The sequence below is a fragment of the Leopardus geoffroyi genome, chromosome D1, assembly GCF_018350155.1.
Source record: "Leopardus geoffroyi isolate Oge1 chromosome D1, O.geoffroyi_Oge1_pat1.0, whole genome shotgun sequence".
Taxonomy (NCBI): domain Eukaryota; kingdom Metazoa; phylum Chordata; class Mammalia; order Carnivora; family Felidae; genus Leopardus; species Leopardus geoffroyi.
The window spans coordinates 95,468,727-95,488,300 of record NC_059329.1 but is presented as its reverse complement, the minus strand read 5'-3'; the positions used below and the strand labels follow the sequence as shown (position 1 = coordinate 95,488,300).

Here is a 19,574-nt window from a genome sequence, read left to right as displayed (position 1 = left end):
GTGTGGTACCCATGGCTGATATGATAGCCTGTTTGTGTCAGAATATAGCCTCTTATGTGTCTCCTCAGTCTTAAGATAGATGATTTACTCTTGGTTTCATGTCTAAATTCCATGGGAAAAAGAAAGGTATAGGATAAAGGAAAAGGGCATTCACCAAGGCAGTGAGCCATCTTTGGAGAATTTTTTTTCCTAAAAACCTCCCCAGCAACCTCTGCTTATATTTTATTGGCCAGAACTGTATCACATAACAAATAAATGCTATTTTCATAGGGGTCTGGGAAATGCAGTTTCCTCTCCAATTTCTTCTTCATCCTTTTTCTCTTTCTCTTCCTCCTCTTCTTCCTCCTTCTCCTCCTCCTCCTCTTCCTTGTATTTAGACATATTATGGCTCCCAACAAAATTTGGGTATTGGATAGGCAACCCACAGTCTCCATCATACTTGGATCAATAAAAAAATAAATTCTTCAATCATTGTACCTTTCAACCGTGGTTAGTTTCATTTTCTTTCTTGGCAGTTGTAATTATCCAAAAGTAGTATAAATAAAATTTCCTTTTGTTCTCCTTGGATTCTTTTTTTACTGTCAGTTATTATGCCAGAAACTTGTCCTTTTTACTTTTTTTTTTTTTAATTTTAGAGAGACAGCACGAGTGAGGGAGAGGGGCAGGGGGAGACAGAGAGAGAATCCCAGGTAGGCACCACACCCAGCAGGGAGCCTAACGCAGAGCCCAATGTGGGGCTCGATCCCAGGACCTAAGCTGAAATCAGGAGTCAGATGCTAAACCGACTGAGCCACCCAGGCATTCCTGTCCCTTTTACTTCTTTTTAAATCTCTAACTTTTTCCTCCTGCTGATGTGTCTAATGACCCAAAATCAATTTGGGTGATGTCATTTCCTTACCGGGTTAAGAATGCTCGGACAGAATTGAGTAACAGTCATTAGAGTTCAGGTTTAGAAGATTCAGAAACCCTGTAAGGTACAGTGATGATATAGGGCCACCTGTGCTTGGCAGTGACGGTAAGATACATGGTAAGGTAAGGGTTTGGAGGCTATAGAGGTAGGTGGCTGGATGGTGGCACTGTAGTATAGATATACTAATGCAATTGGGCATCATGATTCACCATTATATCTCTGAAAATAAATCTGGAGTTTATTATGTAGATGACTTTTGTACCTGAGTCCAAAATCCTTTAATATTTTCTGTTTTCAAAATAACTTCTGGGACAAGTCAATGGTCCTCTATAGTCAGTGACTCCAGTCCGATTGGTTATGATGGGGATGGAAGTTTGAAGTTAGGGAGAGGAGAACTCTGTTTGAAAATCTACTTAATGTGGGCTTGGAAGGGTTTGGAGGTAACCTGAGAAGACTGTGCGGGTCCTCTAGAAGACTCATTGGTCCCTTGAGGCATGTGTAAAAAGAGGAACACACTGCTCAGCATATATGCATATGTAAATATACATATATACATACATACATATACATACATACATACATATACATATATATATGTACATGTACACACACACACAAACCTCTTTTTGGGCACAAAACTGATTTTTTTAAGTTTATTTATTTTGAGAGAGCATGCACATGTACAAGCAGGAGAGGGGCAGAGAGACAGGGAGAGAGAGAGACAATCCCAAGCAGGCTCTGTGCTATCAGCATAGAGCCTGATATGGGGCTTCATCTCAAGACCATAAGATTATGACCTGAGCCAAAATCAAGAGTCAGATGCTTAACTGAATGAGCCACCCAGGTGCCCCAAAACCTATTACTTGTGACATATCTATTCTGAAGAAATTTCTGGGGCAAAAAACAAGCAGAGCATAGCAGTTAAACAAGTGAGCCCATGGATAAAGACTGCCTGTGTATGAAATCTGACTCTAAAACCTACTAGTTATGTCCATATGTGCAAGTTATTTTAACTTTTCTCTGCCTCACTTTTCTCATACATAAAATGGAATTAATATTAGCTGCCTCACAAGGCTCTGGTGAGGATTACATGATGTAATACATGCACTTAACTGTAAAACACTTCTAGCACTGCTGCTCATATTCTAAACACCCAATAAGTATTGGTGATGATTCATAACACCTGAGAGGTTAGGAGTGGGGCTGTGGAGAGTAAGCGTGGAGTGTGTGGAATGTGTTCTCATACTTGTGATGACTTTTACTCATTCCTCAGGATGTCCTTACACAGAGCTGGCGGGTACACAGACTATTAGAGGAATGACCTTATGTGGTTGAAAAAACACAGCTCCAGGCTTTCAGAGTTCTGACTCTGGGCTCAAAAAAGTCACCTTAGCCATGTCAGCCTCAGTTTCTTTTTTTTTTTTTTTCCTGACAAGTCTGCTTAATGTTTGGTCTTCCTCTCTCACAGGGTTGTCACAAGATAGAATGCTTTGTAAATTTTAAAGTGCTGTATCTGTCTCACATTCTTTTTGGGAGCAGCTGTGTATAAATTATAAATAAAAGGAACCATGCAAATAGAAGGAATTATTACTGTTGTATATTCTGGATGTGCCATTCTGATATATACATCCACTTAATATTAACATGTGTTTGCCAGCATAGGAAGTCCTCTAGTTCTAAATGACTGTGTGTGTATGCATATGCGTGTGTGGGGGTGTATTTTGGGGAGAATGAAATGTGTATATGTTTAAAAATTGAATGCTTTATGAGAAATTAGTTGTTTCCTAGAAGGGAAACGGGAAAGAAAAGTCTTAAGCTGTCCTGAAAATCAAATCATTCCATAGTGACATTCACCAGAGTCCCCCTGCACAGCTGGTTGAAGACATAGCAACTGTTCATCAGTAAGTCCTGGGAGGCGGTGACCCAATTTGCACCTGTAGGGTGCTGGGAAGTGAAGTTTTTTGAGCGCAGAATGATCTTGGAAAATTTTTTTCAGGCTTATGTTTATCATTTAAACTGAAATGCTCTTTTTTAGGTAAACTTGGGGTAAGGTCATGGTGCACCAATCTTGAATGTTTGGAGACTGTATGCTAGTTGTCTTCTATTTTAGTTTGGGTTTAAGAGGTAAAGAAGTGTAGACATATATGTAGTTTGATGTGGTGACAGAAGCTGAGCCTGTGAGGTCTCCATATTTTTGAAATGAAGCCCATATTCTTACACTTGAAGAAAAAAAAACATCTTGTCCTGTTTGGTTTTTGCTTATTTCTCTAAGGCTTATCTTTTTCTGCTCAGTGTTAGCAATTTGTACCCCAGCCCCATTGTGAACAATTTGTGGTTACCTGAACAATCATGTTCTCCCCTCCTTTGAATGTGCTATTCCTCCTGCCTGTAACTTTCATACCTTAACACTCATCTCTTCACTCGCCTCCAGCAAGTAACTTCTCACTCGCCAAGGCTGGATCAGAGTCCCTCCTATGTGATCTCCCAAGGTAGCTGTTATGGTGTCTGTTATCTGGGTTATGATTTCTTGTTTACTGGTCTCTCTCCTAGTAGGCTGTATGCAGTTTGAAGGCAGGGAATTGGATACATTAAATTTCACTTTAACTTAGCTATGGTCTGTATGATCTTGATAAACACTGCCTCTCTAAAACTTATTTTCTTCATCTATAAAATTATTTGAGTAATACTTGCCACTTTGTCAGTAATTTGCAGAATATGAAGATAAAATATAGATAAAAATGTAAAAACAAATTGAAAGCAGAGCTAACAAATGTGAAAGCTTTTTATAAAAAAGTGCCATAGAAATAAGGCATTTATAGTTTTTTATGTCTTTTTGATCTAAAAATTATACATTGGGTGTCTAGGTGGCTCAATCGGTTAAGCGTCCGTCCAACTCTTGGTTTTGGCTCAGGTCATGATCTCACGGTTTCATGGGTTCAAATCCCACATCTGTCTGCTTGGAATTCTCTGTCTCTCTCTCTCTCTCTGCACTTCCCCCACTCACGCTGTCTCTATCTCTCTCAAAATAAATAAATAAACTTAAAAATAATTATACATTGATATTCTGTCTCAGGAGATTTAATGACAAAGCTGGGGAACTGGATCTTGGGGTTAAGCTAGCTGGAAATCAGTGCTGCTTCCATGGTAAATAGCCTAACAAATGTAGAGACGCTAAGTTACTCTTCTAAAAAAATGCACATTTCGGGGCACCTGGGTGGCTCAGTCAGTTAAGCATCTGACTCTTGGTTTTGGCTCAGGTCATGATCTCATAGTTCATGAGTTTGAGCCCCACATTTGGCTCTGTGCCGACAGTGAAGAGTCTGCTTGGGATTCTCTCTCTCCCTCTCTCTCTCCCTCTTCCCTACTCTCTCTCTCTCTCTCTCTCTCTCTCTCAAAATAAATAAATAAACTTAAAAAAATGCACAGTCCTGGCTGGGAGAATCACTGTAATTAGGAACTTGAAAATGGTTTTTGTATAGTAAATGGGTGTGGTAACGAAGCCTTATTTGTGAAAACATATTGATGTTTGAGAGGACTCCCTCTCTGTGGTCTAAGTACTATATCAGTTGAGAATGAAGACACAAGAGCAAGGCAGATGAGAAGCAAAAACATCACCTTTATTATTCATAAAGCCAAAGGAGATTGTGGCATACAACTACAGGCAAGTGAGCTGGTTAACAGTAAACTCTAGAATTATGTAGATGTTTTGTTTGTTTTTATTTTTATTTTTTTACCCAGTCACAGGTAGTATTGGACCCCTGTGAAGCTATCAAAAACTTAGAGGAGCAGAGCTGGACACACACACATATTCTTTTTTGGGAGAGCTGACACCTAATGGGACAGAGAAGGAGAAGAGAATGGTCTATGGATGTTTAGTTATATTTTCCCAACTCACTAATCAGATTAAGCAGCTTTGCTTTTTCTAGAGAAGGCAAAGCCAGTATGTGGGATGATGGCAGGAATTTTATTCTGATCAGCATCTTCCTCCTTCTGTGTGAGAATAGCAAACAAGGAAGCAGACAAAAACAGGAGCAGAAGCGGGAAAGAAGCTTTATCTACTTACCATGACTCTTTCAGCCAATTTGTTCCTTGTAGGGAGTGCCATTTGTAAAGTATTATTTATTCACAAGCCTTGGCTGAGTGAATGACTTATCAGGGAGCTACATCATGAGGCCATCACCTGTCTCAGACCTCAAGACCTGGTATAATGGGAATAAAGAAGCACCTAGACTTGCTACTGCCCCTGGACTCACCTTTCTATAATAGAAAACTGAGTTCACAATTGTTAAAGCCGTCTGATGATTGGTGATACTATACACTGACTTTGTGCCATGGATTTGGCATACCTCACAACAACCCAGAGATCGTTGGTATTATTCCTGTTTTTTGGATATAGGAACCAAGGCTCAGAGTGGGAAAGTAACTTGCTCAAAATCATAAAGACAGTAAGTGGGATTTGAAGTTAGGATTGTCTAAATCTTAAGCTCATTCTATTTCCTCTTTCTTGTGAAAATGAAACAATATATAGTCAGAAAATGGAGAGCTCAGGTTCCTCTTACATCTGTTCTCAGACCCCAGATGGGTATGGGTAGTGTGATTTTATCTTAAAGCCAGGTGCATATTAAAGCTTTGTTCTTGGGCCCTGTTTTGCTTTTCTGGAAGTGTGCTGACCTCTCCAGTAGTCTATGTGAGATGAATAACAGTCTGGGCATTTGGGTGAAGGTGGTGATGGGTTAGAGTGTAAAAATGTTGGCAGCCAGGAGAATTGGCTTACAGCTATAATTATGCCACTCTTGGCTGCCCAGATAACAAATGAAATGCATCTTTTAGAAAGGAAGTGAAAGAACTTCAACCCAGTTAGAGAGATCACTTAGAAAATTGGCATTCTGCTGCATTCATTCATCTTTCAGCAAGACAAATTTGAGTAACTTTGAAGAAGAATTCAGGGTACACGTGTGAATTAAAGTATAAACATCTGCTTTGTAGTTCACTCTCGGGCCCCCATATGTCCTGACCTAATGGCACCTTTTCTCCCATGATGCTAGATATACCCAGCTTTAAATGAAAAACTTACTGTTATCCTGTGGGTTTTCCCCTTTACTTTCACACTACCACCACACTGACAGTTCTTCACTTCTCACACTTCTGTCTGAAGGTTTTCTCCCACAACAAGCAATTCTCTGTGCCACCAGCCAGGTGTCCTACAGTTTAATTCAATTCTGACACTCTCTACCTGGAGATAGTGCCAGATCCCACAGGTGAAGGGCTCAGTCCCACAAGACTACTCTCACCCCATGTCAGATGCCAATTGCAAGTAGTAGATCCCCGGGTTACCCCACAACTTCTGTCTGATTTGGCAGCAAATCAAAGGTTTCTATACCCCCTCTTCAGGTTTGATTAATGCGTTAGAGTGGCTCTCAGAACCCAGGGAAGCACTTAATTATGTTTATCAGGTTAGTAAGAGGTATGATAAAGGACTTAGATGAAACACCCAGATGAAGAGATACATATGATGAGGTCTGGGAGGGTCCAGAGGCAGGAGCTTCTGTCCCTGTGGAGTTGGGGTACATTACCCTCCCAGTGTTGGATATGTTTACCAATTTGGAAACTCTGCAAACCTTATACTATTGGGATTCTTATGGAGGAGTAATCATGCAGGCATGATTGGTCATAAACTCCATTTATAGCCCTTCTCCTTTCTCAGGAAAAGGGGGGAGGGGATAAAAGTTCCAGACTTCTAATCATGGTTTGTTCTTTTCAGTGACCATTGCTCATCCATAAGCCCACCCAAAGTCGCTTTATTAGGACAAAAGACACTCCTATCACCCAGGAAAATATACAAGAGTTTTAAGAGCTCTGTGCCAGGAACCAGGGGCAGAGATCAATATATATTTTTTCTATTATCTTACGCCAGCTTAAAGGAAAACACTGCTGTATTGTTACTTAAATACTTTAGCTTCAAAATGATTTTTAGCTACTATGCTTGATGATTCCTTAGCAATAGAGGCATAAAGATGGCATCCTGGTAAAATAGAAGACTTTGGGGATTTGGTGTCAAATATGGACTTGAATCATACTTTTCTATTTACTAACAGAATAATTTTGAAAGTCTCAGTTTCCTTATTTGTGAAGTGAGAATTCTAACATGCATTGTTGGCTGTGCCTCTGGAGTATTAATAAGACAGATGCAAGCACAGGGCACTAATATTTATTGACCCACCATCTCTGTGAGTGCTTTGAAAGATATCATTCAATATTCACAACAAGGCAGCCAGAGATTGGCCACATACACTAAAATTTAAACTGTAGAATATTTTCAGGATTTTTCTCCCCTTTTACTACCTGAAAAGTTAAGGAAGAGTTCCAATATGTGTCAAAGGTGAAATGGAGTTTAAGAAGAGCCAGAATTCACTAATGTATAATCTACTTCACTATCTATAATGATTGTTGCACCTTTCGGTGCTATTGTCACTCACTTCCTTAAAGAAGGTGGGCAGGGAGGGAATTCCAGGGAAATACAGTACTAATTCTTAGCTAGAAATCTGGCTACGAATCCCTATATAATCTCCGATGGTGTTGAACATGAATATGAATGTAAACAGGTATGGAACACCAAGATTCGTTTGGCTTTTGTGATTCTGCGTCCAGAAACATAGTAACCTTAAGGTACTTGAATTCCCCATAGGAAGAGAGCCTACCCAGTGTGGAAGCCAATAGCATAAAGCACAGCCTGGGAAAGAAGATGACACAGGAGAGAAAGAAAGACTTAATCGTAATGAAATGATGCAACTCATGAATCCAACCATGGCTGAAGACATAATTTTTCTGGAGGTTTCATTGATGAGCCAGTAAGTTTCTTTTATTGTTTCAGCCAATTTGAGCTGGTCTCTGCCATTTGTAATCAAAGATTCCTGCCTAATATAGATATGGACAAAGGCAATAGACATAGATATTAGGAGATGGGTGTGATGGAAATGAGAGAGACAAAGTTGATATGATTTCAAAACTGAACGCTTTGGAGAGTAAAAGGAGAACATGGCTTTGTGGTTGATGTCCAGAGTGGCAGAATAATTGTAACAGATTGTTCCCCACGCGGCAGGATCTCTGCCTTTGTCCCTCATGATGTACTCTCCTCCCTTTCCTACCTTGCTCTTTGCCCTAGAAGCCTGTGTGAGTTAACTCTGAGGTGCCCTGGGGCTGGCTGTGTCTGTGAAAGATCTTTGCTCTTTTCAAGGTAACCCGGTCTTTGTAATTCTAGGTTCTTTAGGTAATCTCTCCCATCTGACATCCTTTCAGGCTTAGAAGAAATCATTGTCATGATGCTGCTAGTCTCAAGTTCCTGCACTATCTCTTGTGGTTTCTCTGTCCCACCTACATTTTGTAATTGGTCTCTTGGTAAATCACCCCAACCTCAGAATTATTCTAATTTGACAGTTCCATCTGTTTCTGCTTGGAATGCCAAACAGATCCACCCACACTTGATAGTTCATAAAAGGACAGGTTTATGTTGAAACAGTTTCCTCATCTATATAGAGTGCTTTACAGTTTTCAAATTTTCATTCTCATGATCATGTGATAGGCAGGTCAAGTAGTGTCATTTCAATTTTGTAAAGAAAACCAAGACTTGGATAAGAAATAGGTGTCCTAGGTCACATAACCAGTAGGCGATCCTGGAACCGAGGGCTTCTGACTCCAGCTGCTGCGCATTCATTCTGTCACACCTTGATTTATCTGAAATGAATTAATTTGATTAATGAATTAATTACAATTTACTCTTTCTCATTTGTCTCTAGCCAAATATCTAGGTCTTCTAGGAATAAGTATAAACAAGCATAGTTCTCCATTAAATAGATGCAACAGGCATTTGGTAACATGTACCCAGAGAAAGAAAAATTGCGTAAGTTGAGGGAATAATGAATCTACCTTCTGCATATGAGGAGCCACCTAAGATATACTGCAAAAATGGGGGGCAAAAAAGATTATAGATATGTTTGCACATCTTGAAACAACAAACAGTTCAATATGATTTATGTAGTTGAGACAGGCTAAAGCCTCAGTAGTATAATAGCTGAGTCATTTGTCTTAGCAAGTATCTTGTTATTGGCAATCAATAATGCAGCCCAGATGACTGATGGCTTTGTTTTCTTGTGGTGCCTCAGCTGGTCTAAATTATTTATTTGACATATTGCCTCTTGGCAGATGTAAGGAAACCAATGATAATATGTTTGCATGGCCTGGATATATATCCGAGAGGCAAAAATGGGTATTTTCTTCCTGTCACTGATCTTTGGATACATAGGTAGTGTTGTTATGTAGAATAACAACAAGTCATGTCATCTGCTACATGTTTTGGGAGGAGTGAGGCCATAGGGTTTTGAAGTGCTATTTCTGGTTGTCCTAAAATGTAATAAACTTCATTACTGTCAAGAGTGCATTTGAGGGGCAGACATCTGCCTTCTTCCCAGCCACAGTGAATACATGTGGGCCCAGGGCCCACACTTTATTTTGATTTATATGTTAAGATGTCTTTCCTTCCCAATAGATGGGCAGGTCCTTGAGGACAGGAACTGTGTCTTATTTATCTTTGTAATCTCGGTATCTGTCACAGAGTCTGACACACTAGTAGTCAGTTAATAAATGTTTGTCGATGAACCAAAGATAGGAATGAATGATCACACAGAGAATTTATAGCTTTTGCTTTAGGTTTACAAGTTATTAACCTTATTCGATAAAGTACTGCTTTGGAAGGCGGCATAAAATAAAAGGCAGATCTTTTTTCTTTTTGAATCTCAGTGACAATAGACAAGTTATTTAACTGTGGTAAGCTTCAGCTTTCTTTATACAAAATGAGGAACACGGTATTTTCTTCATAGTGTTATCATGGGAATTCAAGTGTAATAATGGACTTGAAAAAGTTTGTAAACTTGAAATGTCTATATAAATAAGAAATTTATGTGAGGGTAGTGGTTTACTGGTAAACTGGCCCTACCAATAAAACAAACCAAAACAAACTAGCTCTTATTTGTAGCATTTGCCGATTTCTGTGGTATAAATGCTCCCATCATGGCTGATTTCAAACTAAAGTTTTGAAAACCAGTTCCCAAAATTCCTGAATATTTAACAAGTTGCTCTTGTGAGCTGGCTTCTAGACACCGTTGGGTAAGAAGAAGGGATTTGGCTTAGATGAGGCAGAATTGTGATGTCCTTAGTGTTTGGTTGACATGTGGAAGGGAGTTCTGTATTTTGAGAGAGGAAAGACTACCAAAATGTTTTGACAGGGAGATTTTAGATCTGTACCTAAAGTTGAGCAATATGACATCATTACAATGACTTTCTTAGTGGCAGAGAGGTACCCAGAAATTCTTTCACCCTTAACTGAAAATTTTTGGCACTAATACTGAATGATTCATTCAACAAATATTTATTTATTTTGGGTAGGAGAGGGAAACTGCTGGAAAAGCACTAAAAATGGGGAATGTATTCATTAGATGATTTGTGATTCATGGAATAGATTAACATTGACCTTTTTTGGGGAAAGGGGGGTTAAAGGAAGGATAAACTGGACCTGACTAGGAGACATCAGAATCTGGGATGGCTCTACAGATGTCTTTCCTTTGGTCTCCTGGATCTGTTATGGTGTCTTTGTTTCCCTTTACTAGTCTCAGGCTTTTCACAATTTGATAATGCAGAAGATGTGGTTATATGTTATATTTCATAATTCTATCTAATGGCCTTCACTTAGCATAAGCTGTATTCATAGGGACATATCAAAAGTTCAGTGTGACTAAGTTAATGTGCATGTCAGGAAGTGATTCTCAATTTTTAGCATGCATTAGAATCACCTGGAGAGTTATTGAAAATTAGACTCTGGGAATGTAGCTAGAGTCACCATAACTCAATATCTTGGGGTGGAGCCCAGAAAAATAAGCACCGTTGATTACTCTGATGCAGGTGGTTGGAAAAACGTGTTTGGAAAAGAACCCTGCCAATTGTTTAAGTAATTTACCTTTCATGGTTGGACTTTATCTTCTAACTCAGTGGGTTCTCAACCTTGGCTGCACATTGGGATCACTTGAGAGCTTTATTTTTTTATTTTTTTTAATTTTTTTTTTTTTTCAACGTTTATTTATTTTTGGGACAGAGAGAGACAGAGCATGAACGGGGGAGGGGCAGAGAGAGAGGGAGACACAGAATCGGAAACAGGCTCCAGGCTCTGAGCCATCAGCCCAGAGCCCGACGCGGGGCTCGAACTCACTGACCGCGAGATCGTGACCTGGCTGAAGTCGGCCGCCAAACCGACTGCGCCACCCAGGCGCCCCCACTTGAGAGCTTTAAAAAAACACTCGCTCTTGGCACCCCAAAAGTCCTGATTTAACTTATTTGGGATGTGGTCTGGTATTGGGATTTTTAAGAATCTCCTCAACTGACTCTATTATGTAGCCAAGTTTGAAAACCCTTATGCTATGGGAGCCTGTGAAGGGGTTTAAGCAGTATGCTGTTGAGGAGTGAAATGGTCAATTTTTCATTTGAATTACTCTACTAGCTGAGTGGAGAAAGGAACTGAGAGCTATGATACTCTTATGTTCAAACAGGAGGTGAAAGGCAGGAGGTTGGTGCAAGAAGGTAGGATACTAAACTTAAGATTTCAAAGGTGGAACACAGGTTCCAGATGAATATACGAACTAAGAGTATGGCTGTGGAATGAGTGGTGGAAGAAAATAAGTGAAGATCATCAGAGTTAAGAGGGTCAATAACAGAGAAGCTGGGCACAGATAGTAGTCATGTGGAGGGATAGAAGGGATATAGTCATATGTGAGAACCTCAAAGAAAGGTGTTTTTTTTTTTACACAAGATGGAAGACTAATGGCCTGGATGTAGGGTTTCATGACACTAAATGCTTCCTCCTACAAGAGAAGTAGGTGACTTTGTGGATGAGAGAGAAAGGAAGAAGAGAAAAGGAGAAATTTGGAGAGGGTTATGGGGTAGGGGGTGGAGGAATGGTTATCTAAGAGGGAGACAGATTTTAGTTAAGGCAGGAGGTGGAGAGAATACTCTTGGATTAGATACATTTATAGTGACTGAGAAAGAGTTTTAGAGGGTACATTCAGAATGTCAGAATGGAGGTTGTATTTGGGGTGGAGCTTGTATAGAGTTGGTAGTCACTAGGACTGACCACAAATATAGTTGTCTCTTCTTCAGGGCACATGGCACGATTGCATTTTTCTTCATCCTTTGATCAATGGTGGCCCTGTGGCTTTATTGGACCAATGTGACAAGTGAGCAGAAATGATATGTGTTACTTCTACACGGAAGCTTTAAGAGCTAGGTCAGGATTTACCATATCCACTTTCCTCTGTCACGGCAACCACCAACATTTAAAATACTAAAGTCTATATCAGCCTAGGGTCCTGAATCAGGACCCTGCTGCTAATCTATGATAGACATGAATCAGGAACAGGGACTGAACCTTTGTGGTTTTTTAAGCCACAGAAATTTTTATTTGCTTTGTTACCTTAGCATAACCTATGGGAGGCAGACCATGTCTGTATAGTCCAGGGCAAAAGCTCAGAGAACAAACCATTAGTATCAGGTGTTAGTTGCAGTTGGCTATATTTGGGGGGAAGAAAAGGCAGACATACAATCAGGAATGAAAGGAAATAAAATACATACACACAAAAAAATACTTCACAGTTGGAAGAGGAAGCCACCCCTCAATTCCAAACAGAAAAAAGACATAATTCCGAAAACTCTGGAATGGTAAAGAACAATTAAAACTTGGCATTGGAGCAAGCATCAAATTAAGAGTATGGCCATCATATCCATTGTAGATGGGGTTACCTCAAGGTTAAAGTCTAACTAAGCGTATACTGCGTGGTGATGTGGTACCATAGGCCACAGAGCTGTTGTGTGGATAGGATGACCGCTGGCTCAAGTTTGCTGGTACTTTCAGTGCAAGAACTGTGAAATTCCAAGACACATAGAAAAGACACATAGGGGCTCCTACCTGTGGGCCCCATAATGGGCAATTTTGCCTGGATGAGAAATAAAACCTTTGTGGTTTTAAGCTACTGAACATTTTGGTATGGTTGCTGCCACATAAACCTGGCCTATTTTGGCTACTCCAGGAAGAAAGGAACCATAGGAAGAGGAGAAGAGTGGAATTGGGGAGTGGACCAGAGCATTCTGTTTTGACTCCTTATGAAGTTAAGAGGCAGTGAAGCCAGTGGGGTTAGCTCACCTCAGAGTTCTAAGTGGTGCTCTAGGTCAAAGTGCGGCCAACGTATGCCACACGCTGGACACGTGAAGGCCGAAGGCATGTTTACTTGACATTTTTCATTTGTTTTTCAAGTGAATTCCCTAAGGACCCTTAAAATAACTTAATCACCTCAAAAATTCTCACACAAACATTTGGATACACATCTATTACATGGCCTGTGTTATTCTTTCCCTGTGAATTTTTTTGGAGGGGATCTCAGCAATGTATATGGACTCATAGAGGTTTCCAGACCAGTTTGAACTGATGGGAGAAAGCATTAGTTGTTGCATTGCTAACGTCCATTAGGAGGACAACCTTAGGCTCAGAATTACACTGATTGAATATGAATGAGATCTGGGACTTTTTATTTTTATTTACTTTTCCTGTTCCAATAAAATGAATATGCATTGTAATGGGAAGGCAGATAGGGCTATTATCAGTGCAGCTGAGAACAATTAGTTCTTATTTGCTTAACACCGTTTCTTAATGTGCAATTGTAAAACTTTTCACAGGATGTTTTAAATGTAATCAATTTTTCATTGCTGTTTCTAATAATTCAAAGAGCCTGACATTTGCAATCAAGCCAACTATGGTCGATACCCATTTTCTCTTAGTTAAATAGGAATTGAACTCAGTGACACAATGGTGGCTTCTGGAACTGATTCTGTGTGCTTACTCTTTTGTGAGGGCTCCATCAGATTCATGAGTTTGCAGGACAGACTGTCAAGTATCACAGGGCCAGCTGGACTTCCTGCAGTGCAGGGGTCAGCAGCCCCATCGGGGCACGGAACCTGGCCTTACTACTTCCTAGAAGTGTGCACTTGGGCAACTTGCTTCTCTGCACCTCAGTTCCCTCACTTATAAAATCAGAAAGAATTCCTTTTACAGAGTTGTTTTAGGATTAAATGAAATAATGCATCAGTCATGTTAAATTACTCACTATTAGTGGCAAGTGACAAAAAATCCAACCCAAACTACCAAAAACTAAAAGGGAATTTAGGAACTTGATAGGGTTTGGGATGTGCCACCCCAAACTGGGGCACAATGGCGTATTGACTATTTTAGGCTGGAGGAATTTGAGAAACAGTAGGTATAGGAAGGACTTCCTGACATTTCCTTGAAGCAGGTCGTAAGACCCTCATATGGGAGGTGTCTTCCCTGTATATGGAGGACAGCAGCATCCGATTGCCAAAGATGCAGGGATGCTAAAAGGAATTTGAATGAACAGGTTTTGGTAAGTTACCCCCAATTTACTACTTTTAGCTTGTACTCCTTTGTCCTATCGCATTTTTTCCATGCCTCTCTACTCTTCATCAAACCTAGTATAAAAACACTCAGATTGAAAGGGTTCTTTAGGTCTTCATTTCCTTATGAAGGCTCTTCTGTTATGTAAAACTTATATTAAATACATTTGTATGCTTTTCTCTTGTTAATCTGTCTTCTCTTCTAGAGACCCAGCTGAGAACCTAAGAAAGAATGGGAAGGTACCTCCCTTTGGGTTCCTATAGGAATTATATCAAGGGTTTTTCTGGTTTCAGGAATAGCTGGATCCTGGGTACTGAAATGATGTGAGGATCCTCTTTATGCCATTTGTATCAATATGGGTTGGTTTTATTCTCTTCTTTTCAGATCCAGGTTCTAAATCAGGGGCAACAGGTCTAGAGCTATGGGGGAAAAAAAGTTTTGGGGGAATAAAGACAGAAGAAAATGGCAGCTTTAATGACTTTTTTTCAGTAGTTTTCATGGGCTTGCCTCCACACTATTTCCTTGAGCATCTCTTCATCATATTCTAAGCCAAGGATCAGCGAATTACAGCTGGCCAGTAGGTAAGGCCATATCTAGCCTGCTGTCAATTTTTGCAAGTGGAGTTTTATTGGACTACAACCATGCTTCCTCATTCTTGTATTGTGCATGGCTGCTTTTATGCTACAGTGGCATTGTTGATAAGCTGTGACAGAGACCACATGGGCAACAACGCTTAAAATGTTTACTCTCTGGCTATTTATGGAAAGTTTGCTGGCCTCTTCCAGAAAAAAGTTGAAACTAGTGGATTCAGAGTGGCTTGTTTACCAGGTAGTATGCAAGACAACCCATTGTGAAAACTGAGAAATATATTTCACCTTGTATTTTTTCTCATTCTCTTTTTTCAAAATTTCAGCTTTATTGAAATATAATTGACATATGAACTTGTAAAATATTTAAAGTGTACATATACCTGTACGTTGTAGAACAGACAGATTGTCCTCATCTAGTTAACATTCATTGCCTCCTTTATACCAATAAGTGAGCAAATACAATACAGTGTTATCAACTCTCATGTTTTACATGAGATCCTGAGCCTTATTCATCTTATAGCTCAAAGTTTGTACTTTTTTATCAACTTCTCCCCAACCGTCCTAGCCCCTGGCAACCACTTTTCTACCCTCTGTTTCTAGGACTTTGCCTTTTTTTTAAATTACCCATATAAATGATACCATTTGTATTTGCCTGTGTGGCATATTTCATTTAGCATGATGTCCTCAAGGTCTATCCCTGTTATTGCAAATGGTAGAATTTCCTTCTTTCTCATGGCTGAATAATATTCCCTAGTGTGTGTATATATATATATATATATATATATATATATATATATATATATATCACACCTTTTTGTCTCATTTTTCTTTCTGAAATATTTAAAGAGTAAACTTTTCTAATACTTAATATACATCTTGACAGTATTTAATGAATGTATGTAACTAAAAATATATACTTAATATATATAATATTTATATATTTCATGTGACAAATTAACATATTAAATATATAGATATGTCTCATATTTATATTAAATAAATATATTTATTATATTTATTTTATTTTATTTTTAAATAAAATATTTTATATATTTATTTTATTATATTTTATTTTAATAATATATTTAATATATATTATATATATTAAATCTACACATTATATTAAATCTATAAATTTATTTATGATCTGTTTTATATGTAATATAATATACAAACTATATATTATATATAGAGAGAGACAGAGACAGACAACAGAGACAGAATTTAAAGTTTTGTACTGCTTGTCCATCACTTTGGGACAATTTGCATGTACTTAATTCCATTCTCCTTCCCATCTCAGCTGGCTAAGTGTATCTGCTCCTAGTGTAGCCCTGTGTTTCTTATCACTGCATGATGAGGATGGCTAAATCTAACTGTTCATTTAGAGATAGATGCAAAATAATAAAAATTCAGTGGAAGGAAGAATAAGGGAGGCAGGCTGCCGCCTGTGATTATTGAAACCAGGCACATTGTAGAAGCATCAAAAGAATAAACAATCCGATCTGTCTTATTTCTGAATTTTAAACGAGAATGGTATTTCTATTCATCATTTATCTCACCCGGGATTTGAACAAATACAGGATTTCTGGCAGCAATTATTGATTTTTCAATATTTATAGAAAGTGACACATGTTCTGCCAAATGTGATATTTAGTAAGTGAGGTGAGTTCTATAAATCCAGAGGATTGGGGATTGTGCTAGCAGGACAATTTGTAAAGTATGTTAAAGCTGATTAATAAGAAATAGATATGTCAATGAGGTTTTAAAGTGAAACAATAAAGGGATGTTGGAACCCAGTGGGAATACCTTAGGCTTGACTCTACAAGCACTGGCTGGGCTCAAAGCGTGGAAACCTGGATCATCCTTTCATACTCGTGGGAAAATTGGGTTGTGGGACAAAGAAACCTTTTCTAGGAAGCAGCAGGTATGTGAGAGGAGGACAGTTTTTTTTTGCTGATGTACTTTCTGTCATTCTGTCCCCCAGCTTTTGTTTTTTTCTTTCTGTGTGGCTTTCTGCTTGGATCTGTTGGATTTTCCCCTCATTTAAAAAATATATATATTTGTGCCTGAGAGTGAAAACCTACTGTTATGGAGTGAAGATTGTTTAAGAAATGTGGAGCTGGGGCGCCTGGGTGGCTCAGTTCGTTAAGCCTCTGACTCTTGATTTTGCCCCAGGTCATGATCTCAAGGTTTGTGAGTTCGAGCCCGCATTGGGCTTTGAGCCTACAGTGCAGAGCCTGCTTGGGATTCTCTCTCTCCCTCTCTCTCTCTGCCCTCCTCTACTCTCTGTCTCTCTCAAAATAAATTTTAAAAAATTAAAAAAAAAATGTAGAGCCGTTTACATAAGGGGTCCCATGGAGAAAGGATGGAGATCCTAAATCTTTATTCTTTTTTGTTTTTTAAATGTTTATTTATTTATTTTGAGACAGAGCGTGCACATGTGTGTGGGGTAGGGACAGGAGAGAGAGCGAGCGAGAGAATCCCACTCAGGCTCTGCACCGTTAGCACATAGCCCCATGCGGGGCTCCATGAGATAGTGACCTGAGCTGAAATCAAGAGTTGGACACTTAACTGACCGACCTACTCAGGCATCCCCTAAATTTTCATTCTTATATGGAAGGTTTCTGGAATTGCTTGAGGTAGGTAGCCTGGGTTAATTCTGACCAAATTCCCAGGGCAGACAGTGCCCCGAGGCTTCCATTGTAACATCTCCACTGGAGAGAAGAGAGATGGCGCAAGCTAACTGGCACCTGCACTGAATCCACTGAAAAGGGAAAGGGGAAGAGTAAGTCGATGTCTTTGACAAATGGTGGCTCAGGTTCTTCCCTCTCCCTGTCTATCTTCTTAGGGCAAATTTATGTCCTGGGGAAAATGGAGAGAGAAACCTGTTTCAGACTTGTGATACTGGAATCCTGCCTCAGTTTTGGTGTGGATCGGGCATGACAGTTTTACGGGGGGGGGGGGAACATTTTTTTTCCTCATACTTTGAAGAACATTTACATTCTTGGAAAGGAGTTGTCCGAGTATCAGGGCAAAGAACAGGAGATCTGGCCTCAAAATCATTGCTTCACTTGAGATAGGCAGCCCACCACAATTAGCTGATGGCTCTTTTCCAAGTACTCAATTTTCTAGCTATTGTGGGATGTGCCAGACACAAGGGGGCACCACTGAGCTGTGGGTCCTGTACTGAGACCAAAGAAATTAGCCTTTTTTGAGATGGAGATTCTGGGATAAATAGAAGAAAGGAGTGCTTCATAGAGAAAGACTAGATTTCTTGCTCATGCAGTAGGCAAGGGGGTGGGGCATGAATTGAAGCCATACTTGGAAGCCCTGTTCCCACCCCATTTGTAAGGACACTCTAATTATACTTGTATTACTCCTTGCTGTGTGCCATGCAGTCTGCCATGCTAGCTTTTGTGGACAGGGAGGTTGAATTAGATGGGTGGGATGATAAGCTTACCCAGGTAGGCAATGAGAATTGCTAAGATGGTCAAGAAAGTCTCCCTGGAATAGAATGTTAGAACTGATTCTTAGCGGGAAGGGACTGGAGTTGTCTAGGTACAAAGTCCACTTGTGACAAAGAGTAGACATATCACGAAGCACTGTGATCTGGTGCAAGCAGTTTGGTGTGACTGGTTAGAGGGGTTCAGTGGGAGAGCAGCATCCAACTGGAGTCCTTGCAAGGTAGAAAAAGTTCAGGTCACCAGATGAAAGATCTGGAAGTGTCAAGCCAAGAAGTTTGGATTTTAGACAAAATGCAGTGAGGAACCATTAAAAGATTTTGTAAAAGGGTAATATCATTGTGGTTTTTTTTTTCAAAGTTAATTTTGTTATGAGTTGAAATATATTGAAGATGTAGAGGTGAGGTAACCCTGTGGGTAAGAATTGTAGCAACCAGGATTTATCACCAAACTATCACGCACACACTCTGTAGTACTCCTGTGATCTGGGATTTGGGCAAATGATACGCTTGTGCCAGCAGATACATTTCTGTGTATCAATCTCAGACCAGAGAATTTAGATGTGAAATCTTATGTCTTTAACTTTTTGCCCGATTCAGTCCTAAGTGGTATCTTTTCTTCTCAGCTACTCAGTATGTCTGCTTTTGTCCCTTCAAGTGTTAACTTGAATATTGATCATTCACTGTATGTGCTGATTGTGTTCCAAGATTCAGGATAAATCCTGTTTATGAATGTGCGGTAAACAATGTTGTCTTCTATTCATGTATAACATGATTTCTCCTTTTATGCTGCCTGAGACTGTAATTGCAAATCTTATTTCTAACCCATTTAGAGTGTGCTCATTTCTTTCTGGTCAGTTTCTGAAAGCTATTTTCTATAGGACAGGCCAGAAGAGTCACAGGCCATGCTTAAGACATGCTAGAGGCTCTGAAAAGTCCTGCAGGAAGAAATCTGCCTTTGCTTTTTAACTCAGGGTTTCTCAACTTATTGGATCACAGAATCCCTTATGTAAATAATCTATTATAGTCTGCAGAACCAGTGTTTCGGATAATGCACTTTGGGACTTTCTGTCTTACATGACCAGATTTATAATAAAAATATTAACATATTAT

At 39.5% G+C, this 19,574-nt stretch overlaps 1 long non-coding RNA gene across 2 annotated transcripts in view; it reads left to right on the top strand.

Annotated features, from left to right (window-relative positions):
* Positions 1–19,574, top strand: part of LOC123601609 — a 271,788-nt gene that overhangs the window by 122,922 nt on the left and 129,292 nt on the right. For both annotated transcript variants that reach the window (XR_006714193.1, XR_006714192.1), the window contains exon 2: positions 7,596–7,758. This is a non-coding gene — a long non-coding RNA (uncharacterized LOC123601609). The remainder of the gene's footprint in view (positions 1–7,595; positions 7,759–19,574) is intronic.